An 8,341-nucleotide genomic window follows, 5' to 3' on the forward strand; every position below is an offset into this window, starting at 1 on the left:
AAAGTATTTAATAAAATATAATATTGTATTCAAATATTATAATTTTTGAGGCTATAAATAAGTAATTCATTCCTTTTTCTATACTTTTGAAGATTATACTATATCAAAAAGTAAAATAAAAAAATCAAAAAAAAATCGAAGGTTTATCATCCCAAAAACAGCAGTCAATTTCCTCCCTCATTAATTCTATAGATTTAAAATAAATACATTTTATATTTTAAATATATAACATATTATATAAGTATTATGATCCGAATGTATTATCTAGTACGATATTTTTGTAGACCACAACTAGCTTAACTTCCTGACCTGTCAACGTATTTGTTAAAAATCATAAATTGAAATCTAAATATCCTAAATTAAGCTAATACCGGGTGATTCTTTTATCATTGAACACTCATTATTTCAAAAATTATTAATGTTTTTGAAAATATTATTTTACATAGTTTCTAGTTGTTAAAAAACCAAAGTTTTTATTACTTTTTTGAATGACTACATAGAGTTTTAATTTCATATTCCAAAACAGAATATTTTTCAAAGTATTTTGATTCATAAAAATCGAATTTAAGACGAGTAGTTTATGAGTTATATGTATTTAGAGTTTTAGACAAGCGGAGTAGTGGACAAACATTTTGCGGGGTAACCCCGTACCACTCCACTCTGCCAATCTAAACTTAAAATACCTATAACTCATAAACTACTTGTCCTAAATTTGATTTTTATGAATCAAAATACTTAGAAAAATGTTCTGCTTTGGAATATGAAATTAAAACTCTATATTGTCATCCAAAAAGTAAATAACTTAAAAAATGATAAGGATAAAAAATATTTTAAAATAAAAATTTTTAATAAAAACGTTGGTTTTTGAACAACTTGAAACTATGTAAAAAAGTATTTTCAAAAACATTAGTAATTTTTGAAATAATGAGTGTTCAATGATAAAAGAATCACCCGGTATATACAGAAGCTAAAAATGTGATTCACACGATGAAAAACATTTGATAAGAAATCATTATTTTACAAGTGAATATCTAATTTTCTAAACATTTAAATTTCTAACGCTCATAGAAAATATTTGTGGAATTAGGTACTCATAGACGCAAATCGCAGGGGGGTTAAGGGAGCTTTATAGTCCCCAAATTTATTAGTGCCCCATTATTATTATTAAAAACTCAATGTATAAATAATAGCCAGGGCTTAAGCCTAATTTGCGCCTATGGTTCTACTTTTTTTTTCATTTTACCAGGAACCAACCTCAAAATCAAAAATTGAAGAATTTTTATATACAATATGACGTGTTGAAAGACAAAAAATAAATATACAAAAAAAAAAAAAAAAACCCAAAACACTGTTAAATCAATGCATTTATCAGAATATAAAATTATTTTGTTTAAAACATATCACTATAAACAAGAAGTAAATCTTAATAATTAACTATAAAAATTTAAAAAAATATTGAATGTTATCACTTTATCAGTTAATAAATATTCTTTTAAATTTGTGTCAGTTAAGCAGTTGAAGTGTAGTCCACCGTCGAATGACGTTCAAAGTTTGGGTATTGGTGTACAATGTAGAAACACGAGGATTGAATAGATGTATACTTATCGATTTATTGAATTAAACACGGTATAGAATATAAATGAATAAAATATTAACACTGATAAATTAATACTATGAGAGGCTCTGATTAAAATATACGTGACGCTCTGTAATAAAACTTAAAAGATGCTTTGCAGAGTAACGCTGGTGTCGTTCACTCTTCTCATCAGACTTCACTCGACCGACTCCCGGGCACCGCCCGGGCCCGTCGCAACGGTCTGTCCGGGGACTTTGGTATGTGCTGACCCAGCCGAAAATGGTCACGTAGGCCATCGTGAGAACCAAAATGGTCACACACTCATTTTCCCCTGAGTCAACACAACTGAGCGTTTATATGCAAGCCTCCATACACACTACGTACATACATGTATACATAATATATATATGTACACACATACATACTTGCCTACATACACACTCACCCATATACAACATACCCCCAGCGTTAAACTGGAGCAGTCCCTGCGACCTAATTCATTACTTTTACAAATCTCTTAAACTACGGGTACACCTAGTTACAATACCGCCACATGGTGTCTGTAATGCTTAAATTAACTTAACTTAACTTTTATCTTAAGGCAATACAAAATATATATATTTTTTTTATATAAACTTAAAGGTTATCTTGGTCATTATTTGAAAGATTGTCTGCTACCTCTGGACTATACATTTTTACAACCTTATTTCTAAACTTTATAACTATTGTACCTATAAATATTAATAAAAAGGTTATTGTTACATAAAGAATGGTTATGTGGAATTCTACTTTAAATATAAACAATGGTGCTATGGTTTTGGGCTCGAGTTTACTCGATTCTATCGCTTTATGGGCTAGGGAGTTCAAATCCTTAAAAATTTTTACATTAGTGAGGTTCTGCGGTAATACAGAGCAAAGAGTTTCTGTCAACATTGATTCTATATTAAACTTTCGATTTTCTGGAATTATATCTATCTGTATATCTCTATTGGTCTTAGAAAATGGTACGAGTACACAGCTGTCCGTATGAACTTCGCAAGACGGCGAGGCGGTCAACCTACCCACACCCGAGATCTCAACTCTAAAGGTCTGCGGAGGATCTGTGCACGTAATTGTACATAGGTCTGGTTTAGTATAATACAGCCAAGAGTTTGCCTTTGATAACCGATGCCAAATAGGTGTCTCTAATGTTACCAGTTTGAATCTACAGTCTTTCAGGGGGTTAAGAAAGTTAGTTAGATGTGACAACTCACACAAGTCGGATCCCGTTCGGTAGTGGATCGGTTGATCACCCTTACAAAGTGTATATACCCCCACCTTGACACATGATTCCCATTGACTAACCTCTAATGAAATAAAATGTTCGTTATCATTACTTAATGCCAGGTAGTCGACCTCAGGGGCAATTAGGGCTATGGTATTTTTATCATATTGGATGGGTAGTGAAATAGGGTGGTACATTGTATACTCCTCAACAGATATTAAAGGTATTCCTATATAGAAAACTAAGTATTGCTCTTGATGAAAGATTGTTAGGTCCGAAATTTGGAGGAATTCTGTTAGAGATTCTGTTTTAATGTCTAATGGTAATGCTGTTCCAGCTGGTAGATTCATCTTAATTTCTCTCAATTCTGTAAGGAACCTCTCCGATGAAAACACGCTAGTATGTATTTTTCCATTCATCGCTGAATTGATTATGGACATTAAATTTTGGGTTTGGTATGAGTATTGGTTAAGTAGAATTTCGAAAAGAAGTGCCTGTTCTAGTAACCTTGTCTTGAATTCTATACGGTCGAGTTTTTGTACTATTACTTTCGTTTGCTCCTGTAAATATTGAAGATTTTCTTCGAGTTTTTCCTGATGCTGTGAAATCTTTGCTATCTGATTATCTGTTTCCACCTCTAAAGCGAATATCAGTGCGTCGCTCAGTTTTTTAGGGCTTCGCGCTTTTAATAATATTCGATAAGACTCGGGTAGACCACTTATAAACGCGTTGAGCACTTGATTGTGTAACAGCCTGTCAATGTCCGTTTCGTTCGTATAACCTCCCCCTTCCATTGTTGCGCCGATTAAATCGTGTAACAGTTGCTCCATTTTGTTGTAATACTCCTGTACCCCTTCGTCAGGAATCATTCTACATGTTAGTAATTTCATGTGTAACTGTGGAAGCAGCTTCTTCGTTTCCGACATTTCCACAATATTTTTCCGGAACTCCTTATAGGTCGTTATGTCCTTGTACCTCAATGATCGCAATGCTCTTCCTGATAGCTTTATTATCAATCCCTGTACTAGCATCTCTATCTGTTCTGGATTGACCATCCTGACTGCAAAATCGCATGCCCTTAAGAAGTGGTATGCCTGGTCGGGGCTCGCCCCATCAAAGTTCGGTACTACTCGCATTGCTGCTTCGACACTTACTCCAACCTTGGGTGCTTCCGTCATAGAATCTGAAGTTACAGATTTGTGCTGGTCATCCATCTTTCTTATTTGTTGCTCTGGGTTGTTCTGATGTTCTGTCTTATGTGAATATTGTTGCTTTTCACGATTTGGTCGAGGTTCTGGATGCTATGTTTTTCGCTGATGCTTTGGAAGTTCTGAGTTTTGTTGATTTTCTGTATGCGCTGCTTGTTGTTGATTTTCTGGATGCTCTGTAATTTGTTGATGCTCTGGAGTTTCTGTGTGTGGCTTGGTCTTTCGACTCCTTAATAAATACCTAGTTGACCCTAGCAGTTCGTCCGTTCGGTCTATTGTATCCCTTGCCCTTTGTAAGACCCCACTACTTGGTTCATAAAATTCACCACTAGACGGCTCACTACTAGAGCTATCCAAATCTATTAAATTTAAATCAATGCCATCATTTGACCCTGAGTTCGACATGCACTAGCAAAAAGGCCTGATTATTAGATAAATTAAATATACTGAAGCCAATTATTATTATATTTTTTTTTTAATTAAATTAGCAAAACAATACGAGCAATACTAGATAAGAAAAAAAAAAAATAATAATAATAACAATAATTATTATACTAAAGAAATAAGTACCAGATAATTTAACTGCCCCAAGTAATTACAAATAAAACTTACGAAACGACGTATAGTAAATACTGTTGCATCATGATTGTGTTGACACTTGATTGTTGTTATCTACCGCGTGATAAGATTGTGCGCTGTATAATTGAATTGTTCCACTGACCTACTGCTTGGTGTCGTTGACCCACTGCTGGCGACGTTGACCTTGCCCCTTCTCGTGCTGCGACGGTGCGTACCGAAACGAAGACTCCTCCCTGACGGTGACACTGTGTAACACGGCGGCGGCGACGACGACGACGGCGGCGACGACGACGACGACGACGACGACGACGACGACGGCGGCGACGACGACGACGACGACGACGACGACGACCGAACTCTCCCGTAGATGTGCTCGGAGCGCTGTCTAGTATCGTAACGTAGTAACGGGTTGTCCCGGCGGCGGCGGCGGCTGCGGCTGCGGCGGCGACGACGACGACAACGACGAAGCCGACCGAACTCTTTTCGCCCGTGCGTGCGGTGCGCTGTTTCGCAGCTACTATGTATTAGCGACGCCGCGTATTAAGATTTAAATATTATATACGGCACGCGACAACGAATGTAATGACGGCGCGTATGGTACGAGTTACCACTATTTTTTTTTTTTTTTAAAAAAAAAGAAAAATCTTACGAACTCTGCGAACGGGTAGCCTTGACGACGGCGCGGGACGATAATGTCGGCGCGATCGTCCGGTGATATAATGACACTGAATATACGTATAATGTATATACCCGAGTGTATATATATATATATATTTAATATCGTATACTCCGCTGGTCAGATGTAACGACAAGTAGCTACGACCCTACTGGCAGTAGCGCGTATGTTATCGATAAACACTAATACACTATATTACTTATATTATATGTATATTATGTACCTTATGTCACTCGTGTCTCTGATTACTGAACGATTTTCTGTAGGTTTTCTGACGATTTTCTGTAGATTTTCTGTAGATTTTCTGACGATTTTCTGTAGATTTTCTGTCGATTTTCTGTAGATTTTCTGTCGATTTTCTGAAGATTTTCTGTCGATTTTCTGTAGATTTTCTGACGATTTTCTGAAGATTTTCTGACGATTTTCTGTAGATTTTCTGTAGATTTTCTGACGATTTTCTGTAGATTTTCTGTCGATTTTCTGTAGATTTTCTGTCGATTTTCTGAAGATTTTCTGTCGATTTTCTGTAGATTTTCTGACGATTTTCTGAAGATTTTCTGACGATTTTCTGTAGATTTTCTGACACCAAAACCGATTGAATTCAGACGGCGGTAGCTTACGTAGGTTCTTTAGAGATCTCCAAAATTGTACTATCGCAAAATAAATTACGACAATTTTTCCCTTTTAGAGATCCCACCGCTGCCACCAATGAAGTGTAGTCCACCGTCGAATGACGTTCAAAGTTTGGGTATTGGTGTACAATGTAGAAACACGAGGATTGAATAGATGTATACTTATCGATTTATTGAATTAAACACGGTATAGAATATAAATGAATAAAATATTAACACTGATAAATTAATACTATGAGAGGCTCTGATTAAAATATACGTGACGCTCTGTAATAAAACTTAAAAGATGCTTTGCAGAGTAACGCTGGTGTCGTTCACTCTTCTCATCAGACTTCACTCGACCGACTCCCGGGCACCGCCCGGGCCCGTCGCAACGGTCTGTCCGGGGACTTTGGTATGTGCTGACCCAGCCGAAAATGGTCACGTAGGCCATCGTGAGAACCAAAATGGTCACACACTCATTTTCCCCTGAGTCAACACAACTGAGCGTTTATATGCAAGCCTCCATACACACTACGTACATACATGTATACATAATATATATATGTACACACATACATACTTGCCTACATACACACTCACCCATATACAACACAGTTAACACATGTTAATGCATAGGAAATTTATATAATACATATTAATTCTTATTAATTCTAATTAGTTGGTGGTTTTTTTGTCGCATTAATTGTGAGGTCATGGAACACATTGCTGATATAATACTTAGTGATATTAAATCTAATATCCTAATCATCAGGCCACGGGGTTTAGTTTGTAAACACAGAAGTCTAAGAAATTGCATACTCTGAACCGTAAATCATAATGTTTTGTAAATTCCAATCCATCAAATTATTATTACACTGTTACGTTCTAGAACTAATGTATATGACTATATATATATATATATATATATATTTTTTTTTTTTAATCATTATTAGTTGCTCTATATTTTATTATTATGATTATGGTTCTATTTTACACTTAACTAAATGTTCTTAATTCACAATTATTTAAAAATATAAACAATAAATCAATGAATATTTGTTGTAATTTTAAAACATGCGATGAAATACAATTATATATTATGAGAAAGATTTCGAACTAATGATCTTTAAATGCCAACAATATAAAATAAGCACTTATTTATTATTTGTTCGTGTTTATTCATTCACATTTGTAAATTATATACAATACATCCATATAGGAGAAAAACATATAAGTTACTCATAAATATGTGATAACTGATATCATCTATTCAATTTCTAATTTAGACATCACAAAACACATTTATATCGAATCATATTTGTTATAATATATTTTAATTAACAAACAAATATGCAAATTATAATCTGGGATGGATGCTGTATGAGCCCTAAATATAAGCGATATTATAGGTGTATAAATATTAAATAGAATATTCTATTTTTCCTATAACTATGGTTAATACCAATATTCCTGGTATTTTTTTTAATTAATTGACTTAACTTTAATTAACTTGGTGAGATTAAAGTTAATATTGAAAACTATTAATTATAATATTATACGTATATGATTAAATTATTTTACTATATTTTTTTTATAACAGTTATAAATATTAAATAACGATTTTAAAATGGTTCAAGTCAGATTTTAAAGTTATTATACATTTTAAATATTATACAAATAATTTTCTATAAAAATAATCTAGATTTAAATGCGTTTATATTGTTTTAATATTTTGAATACATGTTTATTTTTATAAGATACAAATAAAATGTAATAAAAGTCGATGTGAATTAATCTATTAATTATTATTATGAAAAATATGATTTTGGATTATTTATTATGATTTTTTTGTACTATGATTTAAATATTTAATGTGAACGATATGATATGATATGATATTATATTTTTTTTTTTTTTAAATATATCATATTGATTTTATACTACTATTTGATTTTCTTCACTGGCGGAGTTTACATGAACTCAATTTTACCTGATTTTTTTCAGTGGCGAAGTTTACATGAACCCAATTTTACCTGTTTTTTTTTCTGGCGAAGTTTACAGTAAAAAAAGGTACTTGTGGCGGAGTTTACATGCGCCCGTATCATTTAATGGCTAACGATTATGTAAGCGATATAAAATTATTTAATATTTATTTATGATGTAAATAATATATTGTTTATAACAATTTGTATAATGTATTATATTATAAGAATGTTAACGATGTTCTTGATGGATATTATAGGCGTTTTTGAGTTTATTCGAATCAAGGTCGAGAAAAAAATTACTTTTACTCAATAGGCATTCAACTAAAGAAACAACGTAAACTATACACGTTAAAATGGTTAACCGCCACGCATTTAGCTTGTTCTCAATTCTTGACTCGTCTGAACCAATTCATCTTGTAAATAATATATACTATACATA

This window comes from Diuraphis noxia, unplaced genomic scaffold (assembly GCF_037042655.1).
Source record: "Diuraphis noxia isolate RWA-SAM2 unplaced genomic scaffold, SU_Dnox_SAM2 contig0004, whole genome shotgun sequence".
Lineage (NCBI taxonomy): Eukaryota > Metazoa > Arthropoda > Insecta > Hemiptera > Aphididae > Diuraphis > Diuraphis noxia.